Genomic DNA, 24,235 nt, shown 5'->3' with positions numbered 1-24,235 from the left:
AAAATCCCACAAGCCACATGGCGTGGCCAAAAAGTAAATAAATAAAAAGAACATTATTATCATGAGCTCCTAATAGAAAGGGCAGGGTTTACTCATGCTCTATCTATCCTCAGTGCCTAGTACATAGCAGACTTTCAGTGGATGAATGGATGGATAGGTGGTTGGATGGATGGATGGTAGAGAACTGTGGCAGTAGAGTAGATAGACTCTTCTGATACTATAGCTTTCCTAGTGCCATCTTGCATGTCTTGCTTTTGCTTATTTCTCCTATAAGTAAAATACAGAATAGCAAGGCTAAGAAGATTGGTCTATAGGAGCTTGGGGGGCGGAAGAGGGAAGAAATCATTTAATGAGCCTTAAATTTGTTAAAAAACAGCTTTATCAAGGTATAGTTCTCATACCACAAAATTCACCCATTTAAAGTGTGAAACTCAGTGGTATTTAGTATATTCACAAAGTTGTGCAACCATTGCCACTATCTAATTCCAGAACATTTTTGTCCCCCCTAAAAGAAATCCCATACCCACTAGCAGTGAGTCTGCATTGCTCTCCTCACAACCCTAGCAACAATTAATCTACTTTCTGTCTCTATAGATTTGCCTATTCTGGACATTTCATATGAATGGAATTCTACAATATGTGGTCTTTTATCACTGGCTTCTTTCACTTAGCATAGTTTTCAAGGGTCATCACATTGCAGCATGTATCAGTACTTCCTTTCTTGTTTTTTTTTTTTTTTTTACCATATAGGAGCTTTCTGAGCCAGTAATTTGTGGTTTAGGTTATCACAGCATTTCCTACATTTTGGACAACTAAAGGAATTCATCTGAAACTGAAGAGAAGCCAGCATGAATACAAGCCAGAATGAATGAGATTACGGCCATCCTCATCTTTGGCAGTGGCACAATTATGTTGAGCCAAAGATCTGTCTTAACAGGATGGCAGGCCAAAGTTATGTGTTGTGACCTCCCGTTGGCACTGGTCTAGTCTGGGAAGGGCTCTTGGGTGCTGGTATAACGGGATGAGGCAAGTGCCTCATAGCTTGTGTTCCTGGCTTGGGCAGAGCTTGGGTGCAATTCCTCATCTTCAGACATCTGAGAAAAGTATGTCGGGGATCTCCTGGTTCCATTTGTTCTGTTTGCCAGTGGGCAGAGTACACTGCACTGTGCAGACAGGTTAGACAGTTTATTGTAGGCTGATGAAAGCAGATTAAAAAACCATCAGCTTGGTGGGAAACTAGCTCAGAATCCAATCCAAATGTCACATGAAATATTTACACAGCCAGGAGATAAACCAAGGGAAACAGTGTGCCCTTTGTGTGTGCCTCTGAGTGTGCAGGCACACACAGAGCTGCTGACCATTTGTCAACTTCCAAGATTTATTCTGCTGCTTCTGGCAAGGGACAGCCTAATGATTTAATAGTTTGTCAACACCTACACAGAGAAACAAGGACTGGCACTTCCTCTTTTCTTATTTTCTTTGCTTTAAATGGGAATTCCTATTCTAAGTCACTGGAACCTGGAAATCAGACTGTCAGGTTTCTCTTGAGTTGAGTGCACAGTTCCTGAATCTGAGCATGATGAATGTTATAACTTTCCTGTTGTACAAACACAGGGTTGCTACCCTTTCAGAAGAACCCATTGAGTTCATGTCCTAAAGCCTGAGTGTTTTCTTCAGACCATTGCCGTGAGCCAATTTCAAATGGAGTGAAACTGTTTTGTTTCTGTCCCATGAACCTCTTGAGTTGAATGCCTGCTTGAGCAATCCAGTGCCTAGTTGCCACATTTACATTTGAGACGGAGAAGTTATTTAGAGGATTTAGTGTGGAAGACTGGATTTCTTGTATTATTCTCCAGGCATCCTTTGGCAGTTGTAAGTTCCCTGAAAGCAGGAACCATATCCTCTTCAGCTCAGCAAATCCCACAGTGCCAAGTATAGCGTCTGACACACAGTCACCTTATGTGACTGATTTTCAGACAATTCAACCATGATCTATTGAATAGAATGACAAATGAACCAGAGAGTTACATTTTCTATTAGAATAATACCTTGGGTACACTGGGTTTTTAATCCCAAAGAAAGGTAGTATAGTGAATTAGAACTTTACTTCTCAAACTTCAGTATGCATGTGAATTACCTAGGTCTTGTTAAATGCAAATTCTGATTCAGTAAGTCCAGGGTGGAGCCTGAGATTGTGCCTTTCTTGCAAGCTCCCAGGTGATACAATGCTGCCTATCCAGGGGCCACACTTTGAGTAGCAAGCATCTAGAGCTATGTTGTCCAATATGGTAACCACTAGCACCTGGAACATGGCTAGTACAAATTGAGATGTGCTGTAAGTGTAAAATGCACATCAGGTTTCAAAGACTTAGTAAGAAAAAATGTAAAATATATCACTAATAATTTTATATTGACTATATATTGAAGTAATATTTTGAATATATTGAGTTAAATAAAATATGTTCCTAAAATTAGTTTCACCTGTTTCTTTTTACTTTTTTAATGTGGCTACTCAAAAATTTTTAAATTACATATATTATGTATGTGGCTCACCTTATATTTCTACTAACCAGCACTAGTCTAGAGCAGGGATCAGAAAACTTTCAGTAAAGGGCCAGATGGTAAATATTTTAGGCCTTTTAAGCCCTATGTTCTCTCTGTCCCACTATTCAACTCTACTGTTGTAAGCACAAAAGCAGCCATAGAGAATACATAAATGAATGAGCATGGTTGAGTTCCAATAAAACTTTATTTACTAAAACAGGTAGAGGTAGTAGCCTTGGAAACTGACTGCCCACAATCATGGTGAAAACCATCAGCCTAGCAGCCACCAGAGGGGGCTGAAAAGTGTTGGAGCTCCTTCAAAGCCTCATTCCCAGAGAATTATTATTTGACCTGTCTGGTGGTTCCCTGGAAGACCCCACTTGCAAGACTCTCTTTATTAGACCTGACTCAAGGGCTCATTCAGTGTGCAAAACTTTTTCTCTGGGGCATTTGTCAAAAACAATTAGAGGCAAATGATTGACTTCACAGCTGCCTGAGGCAGTGGAAAACAGGTGGGGCAAACAGTAGGCTAACCAAAACACTCAAAAGGAAAAGCTAGGGAATGAGATGTCTATAGGGTCTTTGAAAAGCTTCAACATATTCCTGGGAATCTAGAGGGGCACATGCATGCACAGGGCTGTGTGCATGCCCAGAGCTATGTGCATGCTCAGAAGAGACCTGAGAAAGGCCTAAGCTCTCACCTCTGGCTGACCTTCAAGCTGTGCACAAGTGAAATGTAAAGAGTTATCAACTGCCTGGCTGAATGTTAATGATGTGCCCCCACCATGCACACAGAACCTCTTGGCAAAGACTGGTAGACTTACTAGTTCTAGGCATTTAAGGACATCCCTGTCCAACCATTAGCTGATCACTAAGCTAACCAAGTAGAGGGAATTCCCTGGCGGTCCAGTGGTTAAGACTGCACTTCCACTGGAAGGGGCACAGGTTGGATCCCTGGTCAGGGAACTAAGATCCTGCATGCCACACAGCATGGCAAAAAAAAAAAAAGCTAACCAAGTAGAGACTACAGTGGCCACACTCGACAAGAATACAGACTTTACAAAATTATTTCAGAAAAGTCACTAAACAAACACTACCAGCATTAACAATAAACCCTGGGGAGGGAGAGAATCTGATTTCCAGAGATAACTCATTATATATATTTTTTTAATTTTATTTTATATTGGAGTAGAGTTGATTAGCAGTGTTGTGTTAGTTTCAGATGTACAGCAAAGTGATTCAGTTATACATATACATGTATCTATTCTTTTTCAAATTATTTTCCTATCATTATATAATTTTAAATGTCCACTTTTCAACAAAAATTATAAGACATGTAAAGAAATGAGAAAGTATGGTCAATATACTGGAAAACATTAATCAATATAAACTGTCCCTGAGGACATCTAGACATTGGACTTACTCAACAAGGACTTAAAATCAGCTATTTTAAATATGCACAAGGAATTAAAGAAAATTATGAGAACAGTTTCTCACCAAATAAAGAATATCAATAAAGAGGCAAAATTTATAAAATAAAATAAAATAGCAAACACAAATTCTGGAGTCTAAAAGTAAAATAATTGAAATGAAAAATTCACTAGAGGAGCTCAACTGCAAATTTGAGTAGGCAGAAAAAAGAAGTAAATTTGAAAATAGGTCAATTGATATCATCCAGTCTAAGGAGCAGAAAGTAAAAACAATGAAGAAAAATGAACAGAACTTCAGAGACCTGTGTGACAATATCACACAGGTATACCACCTGTGTGTACCAACATACATATAATGGGAGTCCCAGAAGGAGAGAAGAGAGAGAAAGGAACAAAAAGAGTATTTGAAGAAATAATGGCCCAAAACTTACCAAATTTCATGAAAGACATTGATCTACACATCCAAGAAGCTCAACAAACTCAAAGTAGGATAAAACAAAAAGATCCACACTTTGACACATCATAAACTGCCAAAAGACAAAGACAAAGAGAGAACTTGAAGGCAGCAAGAGAAAACTCATCACATACAAGGAATCCTCAATAATATTAACTGACTTTTGATCAGAAACCAGAAACCAGATATTCAAAGTGCTGAAAGAAAACAAAGTCAACCAAGAATTCTAAAACTGGCAAAACAATTCATCAGAAATGAAGGGGAGGGACTTCCCTGGTGGTGCAGTGGTTAAGAATCTGCCTGCCAATGCAGGGGACACAGGTTCAATCCCTGGTCTGGGAAGATCCCACATACCATGGAGCAACTAAGCCTGTGTGCCACAACTACTGAGCCTGCACTCTAGAGCCCGCGAGCCACAACTACCGAGCCCACATGCCACAACTACTGAAGCCTGCGTGCCTAGAGCCCATGCTCCACAACAAGAGAAGCCACCGCAGTGAGAAGCACACACACTGCAACAAAGAGTAACCCCCACTCACTGCAGCTAGAGAAAGCCTGCGCACAGCAGCGAAGACACAATGCAGCCAAAAATAAATAAATAAAATAAATAAATTGGTTTTTAAAAAATGAAGGGGAAATTGAGACAGTCACAGATAAACACTGACAGAATTTAATGCTATAAGAAATACTAAAGATGGGGCTTCCCTGGTGGCACAGTGGTTGAGAGTCTGCCTGCCGGTGCAGGGGACACGGGTTTGAGCCCTGGTCTGGGGAGATCCCACATGCTGCAGAGCAACTGGGCCCGTGAGCCACAACTACTGAGCCTGCGCGTCTGGAGCTTGTGCTCCACAACAAGAGAGGCCGCAATGGTGAGAGGCCCGCGCACCGCGATGAGGAGTGGCCCCCGCTTGCCGCAGCTGGAGAAAGCCCTCGCACGGAAACGAAGACCCAACACAGCCATAAATAAATTAATTAATTAATTTTTAAAAAAAAGAAATACTAAAGGGAATGCTTATGGCTGAAATGAAAGGACACTGGACAATAATTTGAATCTATATAAAGAAATAAAGACCACCAGTAAGAGTCACTACATAGGTACATATAAAAGTACAAGCGTATTTTTCTTTGTAACTTTTTTTCTCCTACATGATTTAAAACACACCTGCATAAAGTAATAATTATGAATCTTCGTTGGTAAGTGTGCTATATATAAAGATGTAATTTGTATGACAATAAAAGCATAAAGGAGGGGTGCAGGAATGGAGCTATATATCAATAATAGCAATGTATTTGCATAATGTTGAAGTTAAGTTGGTATTAATCCAAACTAGATTGTTAAAAGTTAAGATGTTAATTGTAATCTCCAGGTCAACCACTAAGGAAAAAAATACATGCATATATACACATATATATATTTATATGTAATACATTTAAATATATTTAAAGTAACAAGGGAATTTAAATGGTACACTAGAAGTTATCTATTTAGTTTTTAAAAGGTGGTAATGGAGGAATAGAAGAACAAAAATGTATAAGATGTAGAAAGCAAATAGCAATGTGGCATATGTAAACCATACTTCATCAGTAATTACATTAAATGTTAATCAATTAAACACTCCCATTGTCAGAAATTTGCAAAATAAATTAACAAAACATACTCCAACTATATGTTGTCCATAAAGAGAAATACTTTAAATTCAAAGTCACACATAGGTTGAAAAGTAAAAAGATGGCAAAAGATATATCATGCACACAGTAACCAAAAGAGAGCTGGGTGGCCATACTAATATTAAACAAAATAGACTATAAAACAAAAATTATTACTAGAGACAATGAAGGACATTTATGATGATAAAAGTGTCAGGCATCAGGAAAATATAACAATTATAAATATATATGCACCTAGCAACAGAGCCTCAAAGTATGTGAAATAAAAACTACAGAATTGAAGGGAGAAATAAACAATTCAACAGTAATAGTTGGAGACATCAATAGCCCACTTCAATAATGGGTGAAACAACTAGACAGAAGATCAACAAGGAAATCAAAGACTTGAACAACACTATAAACCAGCTAGACCTGACAGACATCTGTAGACCATGCCTCCCAACAACAGTAGAATGCACATTAAGTGCACATAGAACATTTTCCAGAATAGAATATATGTTATACCATAAAACAAGTCTCAATAAATTTAAAAGGATTGAAATCATACAAAGTACTTTGGAATGAAATTAGATGGAAAGGAATGAAATTAGAAATCAATAAAAGAAGGAAAATTGGGAAGTTCACAAATACGTGGAAATTAAATAACCCACTCCTAAATGACCAAAAGGTTAAAGAAGATATCACAAAGAATGTTAGAAAAGACTTTGAGATGGATGAAAGCCAAATCAAAACATGCCAAAGGGGCTTCCCTGGTGGCGCAGTGGTTGAGAATCTGCCTGCTAATGCAGGGGACATGGGTTCGAGCCCTGGTCTGGGAAGATCCCACATGCCGCGGAGCAACTAGGCCCGTGAGCCACAGCTGCTGAGCCTGCGCGTCTGGAGCCTGTGCTCCACAACAAGAGAGGCCGCGATAGTGAGAGGCCCGCGCACCGCGATGAAGAGTGGCCCCCGCTTGCTGCAACTAGAGAAAGCCCTCGCACAGAAACAAAGACACAACACAGCCAAAAATAAAAAAATAAAAAAATAAATAAAATAAATTTAAAAAAAAAAACATGCCAAAGCTTATTACATGTAGTGAAAGCAGTGCTTAGAGGGAAATTTGTAGCTTGCAAATGCCTATATTTAAAAAGAAGAAAGATCACAAATCAATAACCTAATGTTCCACCTTAAGAAACTAGAAAAGAAGAGCAAACTAAGCCCAAAACAATCAGAAGAAAAGAAACAATAAAAATTCGAGGAAAATAAGTGAAAAAGAGAATAGGAAAGCAATAGAGAAAAATCAATGAAACCAAAAGCTGATTCTTTTTTCTTTTTTTTTTTAATAGATAGGAAAGATCATGGATCAGAATGGCCTCAGACTTCTTTTTTTTTTAATGTATTTATTTATTTATTTTTGGCTGCTTTGGGTCTTCGTTGCGGTGCGCGGGCTTCTCATTGTGGTGGCTTCTCGTGTTGCTGAGCACAGGCTCTAGGCGTGTGGGCTTCAGTAGCTTTGGCACGTGGGCTCAGTAGTTGTGGCTCATGGGCTTAGTTGCTCCATGGCACGTGGGATCTTCCCGGGCCAGGGATCGAACCCGTATCCCCTGGATTGGCAGGCGGATTCTTAACCACTGTGCCACCAGGAAAGCCCCAAAAGCTGATTCTTTGAAAAGGTCGACAAGATTGACAAACGTTTAGGTAGACTGACCAAGCGGGAAAAAAAAAGGAGAAAAGATTCAAATTACTAAAAGCAGAAATGAGAGTGGGAACATTTCTACCAACCTTACAGAAATAAAAAGGAGCATAAGAGAGTACTATGAACAACTATATGTCAACAAATTGCATAACCTAGATGTAATGGACATATTCCTAGAAAGACACACACTACAAAAACTAACTCAAGAAAAAATAGAAAATCTGACTAGACCTATGACAAGTAAAAGAGATTTAATTAATAATTTTTTTAATCCCACAAAGGAAACCCCAGGCACATATGGGGTTTTACTGGTTAATTCTACCAAACATTTAAAGACTTAACACTAATCCTTTCATTTTAAAAAATGGAAGAGGAGGTAACACTTCCCAATGCATTCTATGAGTCAGTATTACCCTGATACCAAAACTAGCCAAAACATCACAAGAAAAGAAAACGACAGACCAGCATCTCTTATGAATATGGGCACAAGAAGTCCTCAACAAAACACTAGCAAACCAAATCCAGCAACACATAAAAAGAACCATACACCATGACCAAATAGGATTTATCTCATGAATGCAAAGTTGTTGTAACATCTGAAAATCAATTAATGAAATAAACCATATCAATAAAATAAAAACAAAAACATGATCATCTCAATAGACACAGAAAAATTATTTGACAAAATTCTATACCCTTTCATAGTAAATAACACTCAACAAATTAGGAACAGAAGGGAACTTCAACTTGATAAAGGGGGGGTCTATGAAAACTACATCTAATATCATACTTAATGGTAAAAGACTGAAAGCTTTTCTCCTAAGATCAGGAACAAGACAAGGATGTCCACTCTTGCCACTTCTATTCAACATTGTGCTGGAAGCTCTAGCCAGGGCAATTGGAGAAAAAGAAATAAAAGGCATGCAGATAAGAAAAAAAAAAGTAAAGCTGCCACTATTTTCAGATGACATGATTTTGTATATAGAACTCCTAAGGTATCCATACAAAAATATTATTAGACTTAAAAAATGAGTTCACATGGTCAAAATCCAGAACACTGACAACATCAAATGCTGGCAAGGAATGGAACAACAGGAATTCTCATTCATTGCTGGTGGGAATGCAAAATGGTACAGCCAATTTGGAAGACAGTTTGGTGGTTTCTTACAAAATTAAACATACTCTTACCATAGGATCCAGCAATTGCACTCCTTGGTATTTACCCAAAGGAGTCAAAAACTTACGTCAACATTAAAACCTGCACACGGATGTTGAGAGTAGCTTTACTCATTATTGCCAAAACTTGGAAGCAACCAAGATGTCCTTAAGTAGGTGAACAGATAAACAAACTGTGGTACATCCAGACAATGGAATATTATTCAGCACTAAAACAAAATGAGCTGTCAAACCATGAAAAACTTGGAGGAACCTTAAACACATATTACTAAGTGAAAGAAGGAGTCTGAAAAGGCTACATACCATATGATTCTAACTATATGACATTCTGGAAAAGGAAAATCTATGAAGACAATAAAAAGATCAGGGGTCGAGAATGGATAGAGAGATGAATAGGTAGAGCATAGAGGATATTTAGGTCATTGAAAATACTCTGTGTGATACTATAATGATATGTCATTATATATTTGTCCAAACCTATGGAATATCCATAGGGTAAGCTATGGACATTGGGTGATAGTAATGTGTCAGTGTAGGTTCATCAATTGTAACAAATGTACCACTCTAGTGGGGAATGACATTAATGAGGGAAGCTATGCATGTGTGAAAACAGGGGATATATGGGAAATCTCTGTATCTTCTCAATTTTGCCATGAGCCTAAAACTGCTCTAAAAAAATAAGTCTTTTCAAAAAATGAGTTCAGCAAGTTTGCTGGATACAAGATCAATATACAACAATCAACTGTATTTTAATACATTAGCAATGAGCAATCCAAAAATGTAATTAAGAAAAAAATCCTATTACAATAGCATCAAAAAGAGTGAAATGCTTATAAATAAATTTAAAAGAAGGAGTGCAAGAGTTGTACACTGGGGCTTCCCTGGTGGCGCAGTGGTTGAGAATCTGCCTGCTAATGCAGGGGACACGGGTTCGAGCCCTGGTCTGGGAAGATCCCACATGCCACGGAGCAGCTGGGCCCGTGAGCCACAACTACTGAGCCTGCGCGTCTGGAGCCTGTGCCCCGCAACGGGAGGGGCTGCGATAGTGAAAGGCCTGCGCACCGCGATGAAGAGCGGTCCCCGCACCGCGATGAAGAGTGGCCCCCACTTGCCGTAACCAGAGAAAGCCCTCGCACGAACCGAAGACCCAACACAGCCAAAAATAAATAAATAAATAAATAAAGTAGCTATAAAATTAAAAAAAAAAAAAAAGAGTTGTACACTGAAAACTACTGGAAATTGTTGCGAGAAAGTAAAGACCTATATGTATGGAAATACATCTGGTGTTTATGGATTGGAAGATTTACTATTCTTAAAATGGCAATGCTCCCAACATTGATTTACCAATTCAACATAATTCCTATCAAAATCTCAGCTAGTTTTTCTTTTTTTTTAAGAAACTGACAAACTGATCCTAATATTCATATGGAAGTGCAAGGGACCCAGAATATCCAAAACAATCTTGAAAAAGAACCAAGTTGGAGAACTCACACTTCCTGATTTTAAATTTTACTATAGAGCTACAATAGTCAAGACAGTAGTACTGGCATACAGAGACCTATATAGATCAATGGACTAGAAATGAAAGTCCAGAAATACACCTATATATCTGTGGCCAATTGATTTTTGACATGAATGTCAATACTACTGAATGGGAAAAGAATGATCTTTTCAACAAATGCTACTAGGACAACTGGATATCCACATGTGAAAGATCATGAAGTTGGGCCCTTTTCTCACACCATATACAAAAATTAACTCAAAATGGATCAAAGACCTAAATGTAAGGGCTAAAACTATAATACCCTTAGAAGAAGAATACTTGTACACATAATTTCATAACAACATTATTCATAATAGCCAAAAAAGTAGAAACAACCCAAATGTTCATCAGCTGATGACTGGATAAACAAAATCTGGTATATATATACAAGGGAATATTATTCAGCCATAAAAAGGAATAAAGTACTGATACCTGCTACAACATGGATGAACCTTGAAAACATGCTAAGTGAAAAAAGCCAGATACTAAAGACTACATAGTATATGATTCTACTTATGTTAACTATCCAGAATAGGCAAATCCATAGAGACAGAAAGGAAATTAGTGGTTGCTAGGGGGCTGAAGGGTGGGGAAATTAATACTTAATGGATATTGGGTTTTCTCTGGAGTGATGAAAATGTTCTGGAATAGACAGTGGTGATGGTTGCACAACCTTGTAAATGTACTACTTGTGAATATCTGAATTGTGTACTCTAAAAGGGTGAATTATATCCTCAAGGGAAAAAAATAGACAGAGGGACAAATTTGATCCATGGGCCATAGTTTGTCAATTCCTGGTCTAGAGCAGTGATTTTTAGAGTCACACAGACTAGAGATAGAATCCTAATTTTCAATTTATGAGCTCTGTGACCTAGAACAAGTTACTTAACAGCTTTAACCCTCACTTATCTTTATATAATGGTGATATGTACAGTAACTCTGAGGCACAGATAGTATAGATAACCTGCCCCAAATCACATGGCTAGGAAGTGATAGAGACAAAGTTAAAACCCAGGTGATCTGGTCCAGAGTCCATGCAATAAATGTTGAGTGTGAACATGATTATAATCATCATCGAGGGCTTCCCTGGTGGTGCAGTGGTTGGGAATCCACCTGCAAATGCAGGGGACATGGGTTTGAGCCCTGGTCGGGAGGATCCTACATGCCACGGAGCTACTAAGCCTGCGAGCCACAACTACTGAGCCCACGAGCCACAACTACTGAAGCCCGCATGTTCCTAGAGCTGGTGCTCCGCAACAAGAGAAGCCACCATAATGAGAAGCCCGCGCACTGCAACAAAGAGTAGCCCCTGCTCGCTGCAACTAGAGAAAGCCTGTGCACAGCAACGAAGACCCAACGCAGCCAAAAATAAAATAAATAAATAAAAATAAATAAATTTTAAAAAGTATAGGGACTTCCCTGGTGGCGCAGTGGTTGAGAGTCTGCCTGCCAATGCAGAGGACACGGGTTCGAGCCCTGGTCTGGGAGGATCCCACATGCCGCAGAGCGGCTAGGCCCGTGAGCCACAACTACTGAGCCTGCGCGTTTGGAGCCTGTGCTCCACAACAAGAGAGGCCGTGATAGTGAAAGGCCCGCGCACCGCGATGAAGAGTGGCCCCCACTTGCCGCAACTAGAGGAAGCCCTCGCACAGAAACGAAGACCCAACACAGCCATAAATTAATTAATTAATTAATTAAAAAATATACATACATATAGTTATAAAAAAATCATCATTGAGTTTAATACATATCCAAGTATACTGATCCCATTTCTCCCTTTGGTATCTGAGCACACATTAGCACCTCTGCTTCCCTAGCATTTGATTTAGGGTGAGGATGCTTCCCAAGTCTCCGATGTTCTGCTAGGGAGCATATTCATTCTTTCATCCGTCCATTCATTCGTGTATTCATTAAGCATGCATAGTATCCCTACTGTGTTCTAGGCCCTGTGCCAATATAAATATAAAAAGACGGCATGGACATATATACACTACCAAACGTAAAATAGATAGCTAGTGGGAAGCAGCCGCATGGCACAGGGAGATCAGCTCTGTGCTTTGTGACCACCTAGAGGGGTGGGATAGGGAGGGTGGGAGGGAGGGAGACGCAAGAGGGAAGAGATATGGGAACATATGTATATGTATAACTGATTCACTTTGTTATAAAGCAGAAACTAACACACCACTGTAAAGCAATTATACTCCAATGAAGATGTTAAAAAAAAAAAAGACGGATTCTCTGTCCTCAAGGAGCACAAAGTCTAGTCGGGAAGAGAATCATAATCCAGATGGTAAGGGCTGTAGCAGAGATTCATTAAAGGATGCTGTGGAAGTGGAGAAGACCAAGGGAAGAGTGTGGAGGTGGGAGGAAGGAAGGACCTGTGAGAGCTTCCTGGAGGAAGTGCTACCTAGAGAGGAATGTGGGGTAATCAGGAGTAGGAGGGGACAATTAAGTCAAGAATGAGGTTAAAGTGTATACACAGGCCGAGAGGCCCAGGAGCCCTTGGCAAAACCCCCAGGCACAGGGTCCAACATGACCAAAAGCCAGGCTGCAGGGGGGACCTGGAAAAGCTCATAAGGGCCTAAGCGCCATGCAAGTTTGGCCTTGAGCAACTACTCAGCATTCCCTCTCCACCTTACCCGACATTATTTTCTTTGCCACACGTATCACCATCTGACATACATCCTTGCTGTTTATTTACTGTGCCTCTTCCCACTGGGATGTGAGCTCCCTGAGGACTGGGACTTGGTTTTGTTCACGTTTGTTCTCTGCTCCATCTCCTTTGCCTACCACAGGCACATGTTTGTATTGCCTGGCTATTGTAGGCACGCAATAAATATTCTCAAGGGAATGAGTGAAATAAAATGAAGAAACTCATGTCCTGGGGGCTCTAGGTAAGACAGAGAGCATTACGATACAGACTCAACATCTAGGAGCTTACAGACTAGAGGGGACCTAACAGGTGGTGGACATGAGCCCCTATTACACTCTGTCTCCTCTCTTCCTACACTTCCTGCCTTCTCTCCCAGAACTTTCAGACTGTCCCCTGACCATTCAAATTTCCTCTTCCCTCACACACATTTCTCCACCCCAGCCAGGACTTTGCACTCCCTGACGGTGGCCCATGCTCCAAACTGCCCACCCTCCTGGCTCTGCCCATCCCAAATCCCAGTCCTGAGATCTGTCTGCATCTACTAGGTGTTGTTAGCAAGATCAAACTAATTTTCACTAATGTATGAATCACTGTCAGAGCAGTCTAGGGTATATGACTTTTTTAACTTTTTGTTATGGAAGCTTTCAAATATGTACACAGCAGAGACAAGAGTATGATGAACCTGCATGTACCCATCACCCAGCTTCAACAATTATCAACGTTCTACCCTTCTTATTTCTTCTATTCCTCATTTTTTTCTTGAAGTATTTGAAAGAAAATCCCAGGGACATACCATTCCACAGTTGCTGGACTATAAATATTTCAGTAAGTTTCTCCAACAGATAAGGACCTTTTCTTAAATAACCACAATACCATGATCAAAGCTGACAAATTAATAATTCCTTAATACCATCTAATACCAGTCACTGTTAAGTTTTACTCAGTTGTCTCAAAAATACCTTTCTGCATGTATTTGTTCAAACCAGGATCCAAACATGGTTTACACATTAGGCATATACTATTTAGGCTTAAGGCCACTTGGTAGAATTTCAGGCTTCATGGGAAATCACCTCAAAGCACCTCTGAACATTCCAGATTCTCTAACCCTAGGAACTTCAGTGTGGCCTCTCCCTGGCTGGAGAAAGGAGCTAGCCATCCAAACCCCTCATCAGATCTTTTTTCTGTTTCCCAATAAGGGATGGAGGGATTGTTGCCTCAGGGTGGGATGGGAAGGGGAGAACCAGAGAAATGCCTTGCAACTAGATTTCTGCTCTGCCTCCTATCCAGAGCCCCCAGTCCCCACCCCCATCCTGGCAGACCTCAGAAATATTTGGTTCAGCCGTGTAAAAGTAATCGTAATTGCAGTCATTCCTGAGAGCTGCTTACCATTATGCCTAATTACAGTACAGCACAATAATCATTATGTTTATCATTAAAGATGTGTCAGATTGACTTTGCCATGAGTTTGATTTGATTTCAATACAAAACTGCTTCAGTATACACAGCCTTCAGAGCTTATTGCTCCTGGTCCCTATCAGGGTGCAGGGGACCAGCTGTTGGCAAGCCAGCAGCTGAGCATCCCTTCCCGTCCTGTCCCTCCCATCCTGTCCCGTCCAGTCCCATCCACTTCCGTGTGCTCTGACTGCTGCAGCTTAGGCCGGAGGTGCCCGCACGCCTGCCCTTCCTCTCTTCCTCTCCACGGGCTGCACATCTGGGCTCGAGGCAGAATGATTCACTTACAAACAGAAATATCGAAAACAACAGAACTCTGCAGGCTCTGCCAGCATCAACTGCTGCTTCCCCCGTCCACAGGGATCTCAGTCAGGCTTCTTATTGACTCAATCCATGCAACATCTTCATTATTCTGCCCACTGGGGGGAATGGAGAATGTGAGACGAGCCAATGTGTCCAAAGTCATCGAGTTCATCATTAGCAGAACCAGAAGGAGAACCGGAGGCTGTGGCTGCCGAGCCGGAGCTTCTGTGGGAGCCGAGGCTGGGTCAGGCTCTGTCCATTAGGCCTTCCTCTCTGGTAATAGATGCATTTTCAATTTTCAGATGTACGAGATGATGCTGTCTGTGCTGCTGGGCAACTTCTTGAGAAGCAGGCACCTGAGAGTTGAGTGGGGGGGAGGGCAGCACTTTTCCAGCTCACGTTTGCAAGTTGTGGGAACCAAGCTAATAGCCAGGACCAGACCTTGCCTCATCGGTACATTGTCAGGCTGCCTCTGCCGGCAGGTTTCTTGCTGCTTGCCAGCACCGAGGCAGTCACTAATCAGGTAAACCAGTGTGGAAGAAGCATATCTACCATATCAAATCATTGCCTAATGAGCCTTCCCTTTGGGTCCTCTGCAGACCTGATAAATGTGGCCGGCTCACGTATGCTCAAATGCTCATTCATTCAGCTGGCCTTGAGTGAGGCCCATCTTTGTCCCTGCTCTGTGCTAGGTAAAGCTACCATCTGGTTCTTGCTTCTGAGAGCTATGCTCCTGGCTGAATGGGGAAGAAGGGTGTGTAAGCAAATGTGTCAGAGTGGGCCTTAGGGCTGTAAAAGACCTTGTGACGGCACAGACGAGGGAGCAAGGATCTTGCTTTTGGGGAGTCGGCAAAGACTTCAAAGAGGTTACATTGGAGCTGGGTCTTGAAAGATGAGTAAGAAGGGAGGGCCGGGCATTCTCTGCACAAGGAATGGTGAGTGGAAAGGCAGGGAGGTGTGACAGAGCATGAAGAAACCCAGGATCCTTTTGCAGATGTAAGCTATATAACTTTCCATTACGGTATCTCAAGGGCTTAATAATTTAAAGTTAGACTTCCGGGTAAACTATCACTCCAGTTTACTGATTTTCCATGGCCTTTGCTTCCCCACCCCACCACCACCCCCGCCTCTGCTTCTGTGCCAGCTTTTGGCCTTTCTGCAGTCCCTCTGCACTTAGCTCAAAAGCTGGTGCTGAAATATGCCATTTCAATTTGTTCATTCTAAATTTTGCACCAATCACATTGGCCCACTGAATGGCTTAGCTATATGTTCTAGGTTTCTCGGAGCCGCAAAAGGAGGCCGTTTTTCCCTAGAGTCAATCCCAAGGAAGCAGAGCCTGCCTGCCATGGGGAGGGATGGCACAAAATCTCTGGAGACACCTGGACTCCATGTGCTAGGCCTCTGCTGCCCCATGTCTATTCTCAACCAAATGGCCTGTTTGCTTAGCTGCTGACTGCTGTCTTCATTAGAGGGACATTAAAACACTTGGTTTGAACATAGCAAGGTAATGAATAGTTCTTGTGGGGACTCTTAAGTAAACTATTAGGGGACTTGCCCCGGTACACCTTTACCAATCTGCTGATGAGCATTAGCCACTCCTAGAACATTGAAAGGGCCCACGAGGTAGAGTTTTTGTAATGAAAGTGACCCCCCGCCGCCATTTCTGTAGCCTCTAGAGCTTTTCACAACACTTCTTCCATTGATCCTCATAAACAACCCTTTAAAGTTGGGAGGGTGGAGATCTGTGTCCCTATTTTACCAACCAGGAGATTGAACCTTGTGGGGTTAAATGATTCCAAGTGGTTCCAATGTTATTGGAATCGTCATGATCACGGTGCTGGGAGCTTTCCTACTACCAGGAGCTACCTGCTGCTGAGCCATCCTCCCCCCATGGTGGGGGGAGGCGGGGGGGGGAATGTGGGCAGAGGCAGCGCTCCCACATTTACAGGACAGCTAGCTGCCATCATGCATGCAGTCTACACGCTCCCTGCACCGTTCGCTGCACACTCACCTTAAGAAGGACCTCCAGATGTTTGCCGTGTTAGCCCCAAGCTAGTACAGTAAAGACTGATAAAGAGCGGCCTCAGGAAGCAACTACCCCTCCAAGATGTAAGTCATTTACTCCCTTTTTACCAGCAGGATCAGGTTCAACCTGCATAAATCTATTTTGGCGTATTTTAATTGCTTGTAAACTGTTTCCTGGATATGCCACCGACCATGAATAATTAGAATCATTTCAATCACTGGGTTTTTGAAAGTGAACGGGAGAGCAGACAAGAAGGGGCTGCTCAGAAGGGAGAGTCATCAGTTAAAGCCTGAGTGGGAGCATTGTCTCCTCCGTCTCTTGTTTTTTTCATGATGTGACTAGAGCCGCCTGTTTTTCAGCTACTCTGGCTGCCCTTCATTTTTTTAGGTATCTCTCATGTTAAGTAATGCTAGCTGCTGACAATGACCAGACCCAAGTGGCCAGTGTCAGAGTCATTCATTCACTCAGCCAAGATGGATGGAGCACCTACCATATGCCAGGCCCGGACGAAATCTCAAGGATAAGGAAAAGAATAATGCCCAGTTCCCAACCTTGAGAAGAACATGGCCTGGTGGGGGAGATGGGCACATAGACAAACAATTACACTATGGTGTGATAAGTGCTAGAATAGAGACGTCAACAGCAAGCTGTGGGAACGCAGAGGAGGAACTTACTCCATCAGGGGGAGTTGGGGCCAGTGCAGCCGAGAAGCAACATTTAGCAGGGGCGCAAGGGAAGCAGAAGAGTTGACCAGATAAAGAGGAGTAGGAGAGACACTCCAGTGCAGTGTTGCTACAGTGTAGAGGCCAGAGCCTGGCCCATGGTGTGAGATAAGACTGGAGGAGTCAGTTGCGCCAGACTGAAGGCCTTTGTATGTCCTGCTTGGGAGTTTGGACTGGGTCCTACAGTACGTGGGGAGACAACCACGGTTTTTAAGCAGGGGGAATGACACGATCAGATCTGAATTTCGGACGGAAAACTCAGGGAGGGAGGGGAGACAGGGAAATCGGTTAGAGGCTGACTCAGAGAGCACAGCTTTGCTTTATCTTCCCTCTGGACTCCAGGAGCTCTTGCCTGCACGTCTATTACGGCACTTACCGCAGAGCGTTAGAACTGCTTGTTTGCACAGCTGCCTCCCCATCCAGTCCTTGGGGGCAGGGGCTGAGTCTCAGTCATCTCTTCGCACCCAGAGCCTGGTACACGGGAGTCCTTGGGAGACATTGGTATCAAGCGAATGAGGGAACAAATGAATCAATAGGATCTAAGCAAGTTCAACTCTGATTTGCTCCCAAGTAACCACTGTGATGGATATATCAGAGAGAAATCCTACTCTGATAGAATATCAAGCCCATCCATGACTTTTCCCTGCCTCTGCCAAGCCCATCAACCTATCATTGTCCATCACAAAGGAAGGATGTGCTATTCACACACAGAGCTGTGCTGGTGCTACTTATGACCCTGTACTCTGTTCTTTCTCATAAATTAATTTTTGATGACTTGTTTAGAATTTATCTTCATTGTCTTCATTCTGCTCCTTCTGCCTTTCTTACCTTCTCTCCCTTCCTATTTAAATCTCATTCATCCTTCTAGGCCAGTTCAGTTGCTTCCCATCATGCATCACCCAGCCCCACAGTCAGAATTCCCACTTGAGTTCCCATAGCTCCAGAGAAATGACTCACCTGTAATGTTCGTCTCATCATAGTTCTCCCTGCACCTCTCTGCCTTCTCTACTAGACTGCAAGCTCCTCAAGGCCAGGGATTGTCTGCTTCATCATTGTCTCTCTAGCATCTCCCCACCCTGCATCCTGCCTCAGAAGACAACCAGTGAGTGTTTTCAAATAATACCCCAAGCATATTGCGTGCTGTCTGGCTGTCCCCTTAGAGATAATGCCAGTCTTGGGAGTACCCTATGCCTCTTTCTATCTTCTTGCACCCAGTGAGATGTGTTTTTCTTCATCTGACAAATGGCAAGAAGAAAAATCATTGTTCATCAAACAATGGGAATATCCCCCAGAGACAGAGATCCCCTAACCTCTATCCCCTAATCCCATATCATTTGGGGTATTTTGAAAGCACAAAATCCAGTGCCTCTAAACAAAACATAAGCACACTGATCCATTCAGGGTCATAAATTCAAATCTTTTCTGAGTAGCTTATTGTATGATGGGTCTCACCTACGGTGCTGAGTCAACAAAAAGAGAAGATGAACATTCTCTTTGAAGGACGTATACTGAATTAGCTCAACTTAGAACACAGTAAGCATCAAGTACCAAGAATTCAAGTTTTCCAGGTAGAAATGTCCAGCGGACAATTATAAATTCAAGTCAGAGGCCAGGGATAAACACTGAACCCAGAAATTTAGGATCTCTGCATGGAAGTGATTTAAACCACAGCAGAGAGTGTAAACTCTTGCAGAGAGAGAGAAAAGAGCTGAGAGGACAACCTGAGGGCACCTACATTTAAGAGATAGGTAAAGGAAAATGATCCAGGGAAGGAGACTGACAAGGAACAGAGAGAGGAGTGGTGATGAGAGAGAAGACAGTGCCAAAGATGAGGCAGTAGTTGATGACAGGTGCTGCAGAGAGATCAAATAGGGTGAGCGATCACTGAAAAGAAGACATTAGGTTGGGTAAGTAGGGGGTCACTCTTGGTCTCCTAAGGCAGGAATAGCAAATATAGGGCACGTATGACTACATCCCTCCAGCCCCCACCCTGCCTACCATGTATTCCCATGAATTACTTGACAAACTGATTTGGGCACATTTTCCTGCTGAACCTAGACACAGTCTCAGAATCCTTCTCAACATAGTACCCCCAAGCAGCTACTACCAATCAATCGGAGTTGCCAGCAAGCTAAAATCTCTTTGCCATCCTTTTAGAAAACAGTTCAGTGGAGGTGTGGGGGAAGAATTCAGACAGCAGCGTGTTGAAGTGTCTGAGAAATGAAGAGGTCAAGGTGCTGAAGAATAAAGAGATCTTAAGAAGTTTAGCAGTGAAGGAACAGAGAGGGCAGTTGCTTGAAGTAGTGTAAGGATCAGGCCAAGGCAGCACTTACAATCCTCTAGTAGAATCCATTTCTTTTTTTTTTTTTTTTAAGGCCGCACCCCGCGGCATGCAGGATCTTAGCTCCCCGACCAGGGATCGAACCTGCGCCCCCTGCAGTGGAAGCGCGGAATCTTAACCGCTGGACCTCAGGGAAGTCCCAGAATCCATTTTCTTAAGGTCATCTTAGTACTTGTCCAGCAGCAAGCCAGGTAAAGCAATATCCCTGTACTCTTCCTTCTTCTATCCCCACCCTTGGCTAAAGGAAAAATTGATGTAAAAAAGCTTTGTGTGTAGGCTTGTTTCCAAAATATTCATTTGATCAACAGAGACATATGGTATAACCAGAGTTGGCCCTGAACATATTTATGAAGGAGGAATTCTCTCTAATAGTGGAAATTTGAGGATCAGCCGTAATGTGGGGAAGATATTAGTCTTGGCCAGGGCCCTTCCCCCAAACCCCTTGAAACCACACCCTGAAGGAAAGCCTTGGCCTGCAGGGAGTCCCCCTAGTGAAGTGGCAGCCACCCTGCCCTTGTGTTCTCTGCCACCTCCTCTGTGCCTCCTTCCCTTCCTTGCCAATTTACCCCATACACACGTTTTTATCTCCTCTCCTTTCTATCACCTCTGTCCCCCTGCCTCTTTCCTGCCACTTCCAAGTTCTCATTCCCTCCTCCTCTCTTCCATTTTTCTTTCTCTTTTTTTTTTTTTTTTTTTTGCTATTTGCTTTTTATTTTTTTTGGCTGTGCGGCATGTGGGATCTTAGTTTCCTGACCAGGGATCGAACCCACATCCCCTGCATTGGAAGCGTGGAGTCCACTGGACCACCAGAGAAGTCCTCTTCCATTTTTCCTAGTCTCATTCATTTGGATCCTTCTCTTCTTGTTCTCTCTACCCTCTTTCTGGCTTCAGAGTTTTGGAATACAGGGTAAGCTCTTCACAAGTTCGCCCTCATTCACTCTGAATGGACATTAGTAAAGAAATCCAGTTTTGCTACTGTCCATTATATGTAGAACTCCTGTTTCTTTGTACAGTTGATAAAGCACAATAAATACTAATAATAATATCTATCATTTAATAATAACATTTACTGAGCACTTACTATGCTCCAGGCACTGCTCTGTGTGCTTTACATGAATTAACTTACTGTCACAACAACTCTACAAGTACCTTCTGTTATTATCCCCATTTTACAAAGAAAACCAGGGCACAGAACAGTTAAGTAACTTGCCTAAGGTCACACAGCTAGTACATGGTGGAGCAAGGATTTAGGGCTCATCCCCTATGACTCCAGAAATCTCATTCTTTAACCACTATGCTTTTTGCTTCATGGTGTAATGGAAAGCCCACTGGACTGGAAGTCCTAAGCCATGGGTTCAAGTTCACATCTGTTACTTTAGCACTGTGATCTTCTACAAGTCACCTCACTTGTCCAGTGCCCCACACGTGTGAGGACAGTTTACTGTACTCTAGCCAGTACCACACAGTTAAGCTTAGATTTATTCCTCTGTCCTTCCTGTAATTATCTTTCTCATTGGGCTTTTCATCTCCTCAAGAGCAGTCACCAGACCTTATTCTTTTTTTGTACTCAGCTTCCGCTCAAGGACCTAGAATAATGTTCAGCACCTAATAGAACATGTGCGTGTACACACACACACACACACTACTGTGGGTTAACTAACATAGGAACCTTACTGAATACACAATACACTAAAGGGCTATATATGTGTGTGTGTTCATGAAGCCTCTAAGTACTTTAGCTAATGAGATAAGACTAGTTAATACTGGCCATATTCTTCGTTTAAATATATTCGGTGCTCAAATAAGCTAACAGTTCCCAGGTTTACCTGATAATTTTGCTTAATAAAATTTTTTATACCAATAGTTAAAATACCATTAAAACTTTTGGATAATGAAACTATTTCCATACCTTATTCATTCATTCACTTATTCATTCAAACAGTTCTTGGCACTGGTGTATGAGCCTCACCATGAAGCACTTGTTAAGTAGGGACCCTGTTCAAGTTGTGAGATGAGCTCCACAGGTGGGATACAGACGCAGTCTAGATGGGGTGCTGGGTTTCCATCCTCGTGTCCACTCCACATGTAACATCTTTTCTCCAATAGCCCACATCTCCCTGACCTCTTGGTCATGCTCTGGACAATCCTAATTCCCCGTTCCCCTGCCTACAAGCAATCGCCTTTGATGTGCTGCTTCCTGCCAGTTCAGTCCAACGACTAACGGGGTTATTATTTTTGTTTGTTTGTGTTGTAAAGCCATGGCAATAAAATTTACTCCCAATAATACCACTGCAATTTTGTGTCCTTAAAATGTACCATAAATGATATATATAATAACTGAATTTCCTGTAAATAGAAATGTTTTTCTGGGGAAAAGAGGGCTTTTTTGTTTCCATCATGGTTGGGCCCAGGTTCTTTGATGGAGTAATTGGTGACATAAGAAAGGTTGAGAAGCATCTTACAAGACCATGTTATGGTTCAAAGTGCTGATGCTCTGTCACTCTTGTTGTGATGAGTTCTGTTCCCAGGGTGAGTCAAGACAAGAAATGCTCTTCCTGGCCAGGGCCCACATCACAATCACCAGCACGACCTCCCTAGCTGATAACAAGAGCAAAGCCTCAGGGGTCTGTAAGAGGGATTGGCATCAACCTTGGGCTTACCCTGATAGGATCAAGTCTAACTTCTAGGAAAAGGTAAACCTTGAGTTAGCAATAAAAATTTTGAGAGCTTTTTGGAGTATTATAAAAAGGGGGCTGGCTTTTTATACTGACTAGGAGGGAGGTATGTTAGTTTAGCCGCAGGAGTCTATTGCCAGTGTGGCAAGTGTATTCCTTTAGGCATCTTTCTCATGCTGAATGTCATCCCTAAGGCTCTAAGAGATTTTACTTTACCATTCTGTTTCTTCTTCTCTGGTTGCTCTTTTTCTGCCTAGTCACTGGCTCCTTTTATCCCCCTACTACATTAGTCCTCAGCCATGACCTCACTTCCACACACCATCATCACATCTCCAGCTGCCTGCTAGACGTAGTGACCCACATATCCTACTGTCATCTCAAACCCACGAAACCCAAGCCCATCCCCTTCCCTGAGCCAGACTAGCTCTTCCTGCTACTTTAGCTCAGCTCTATCAGTGGCATTGATTCTCCTACTTACCCTGACTCAAAACCTAGGAGTCAACTTTGACCTCCCCTGCTCTCTTTCCTCCACAGCCAACCACTTACCAAAGTCCTCGGAAGTCTACCTTCACAATGTCTCTTTCCCATCCTCTCCATCCCCACAATAATCACTCTTGTTCAAGCCCTTGCTATCTCCCCCTTGAACTATGGCAGTGGCCTCCACACTGGTCACCCAGCCTTTGTATACTGCTCCCAGGTGTCCTAAGGCACAGCTCTAGTCCTGATATGCCTGTCACATCAAGTCCTGTCTCCTCAACCTGGGGTTCAAGGCTTCCCTTGCTCTCCTTCTAGAACTTTAGCCAACTTCCCAGACTTGTCCTGCCTCCACTAACTACCCTCCAACCCCACCCCATCCCTGCCTATTTGCAATCACCCATCCTTCAAGACCCTGATTCTCCCTACTGGATGTGCATGTCTTCAGAATTTCATTCCTTCAACAAACATGAATTAAGTACCTATTATTTTCCAAGTGCTATGCTAAGAGCTGTAGGTAATAGAAATATGAATACAACAGTATTCTTCCCTTGTGGCACTCTGGCTACGGAGCTAGAAAGACAGATATAAACAACTCGAAATCCCTATCAGGCTGCCTCTGACTCCCATCCTGTGGGCTCTTCCCCTCAGCCTATAAATATACTTTTAAGACCCTCCCATCTTAAAATACCACCCTACTCCAGTCCCACCCCTGTACCAAACTCTTAAAAAAAGGAGAGTGTATGTGTGTATTCTTACCGTCATTCTTTTTTTTTTAATTTTTATTTATTTATATATTTTTGGCCGCACCACATGGCATGAGAGATCCTAGTCCCCTCACCAGGGATCGAACCCACACCCACTGCATTAGAAGGGTGGAGTCTTAACCACTAGACCACCAGGGAAGTCCCCATCATTCTTACCTCCACTTCTTCCCATCAACTCTTCAGCCCCCTCCAGTCAGGCCTTGTCCACACCCTCCACTGACTTTGCTGCAGCAAAGATCTTCCCATGGACAAATCGGAAGACCACCCTCCTTTTATTTCACCTCTCTGCAACATCTCAAATCGTCACCAGAACTGTTTCCTCTCCCTCTGTC

The 24,235-nt window shown here is 42.4% G+C and overlaps 1 protein-coding gene across 3 annotated transcripts in view; it reads left to right on the top strand.

Annotated features, from left to right (window-relative positions):
* Positions 1–24,235, top strand: part of HDAC8 (histone deacetylase 8) — a 243,390-nt gene that overhangs the window by 186,128 nt on the left and 33,027 nt on the right. The gene's annotated exons all lie outside the window — the stretch shown is intronic.

Source organism: Balaenoptera acutorostrata, chromosome X (assembly GCF_949987535.1).
Source record: "Balaenoptera acutorostrata chromosome X, mBalAcu1.1, whole genome shotgun sequence".
Taxonomy (NCBI): Eukaryota; Metazoa; Chordata; class Mammalia; order Artiodactyla; family Balaenopteridae; genus Balaenoptera; species Balaenoptera acutorostrata.
The sequence above is the reverse complement of the archived record's forward strand: the minus strand, read 5'-3'. Positions and strand labels throughout refer to the sequence as shown.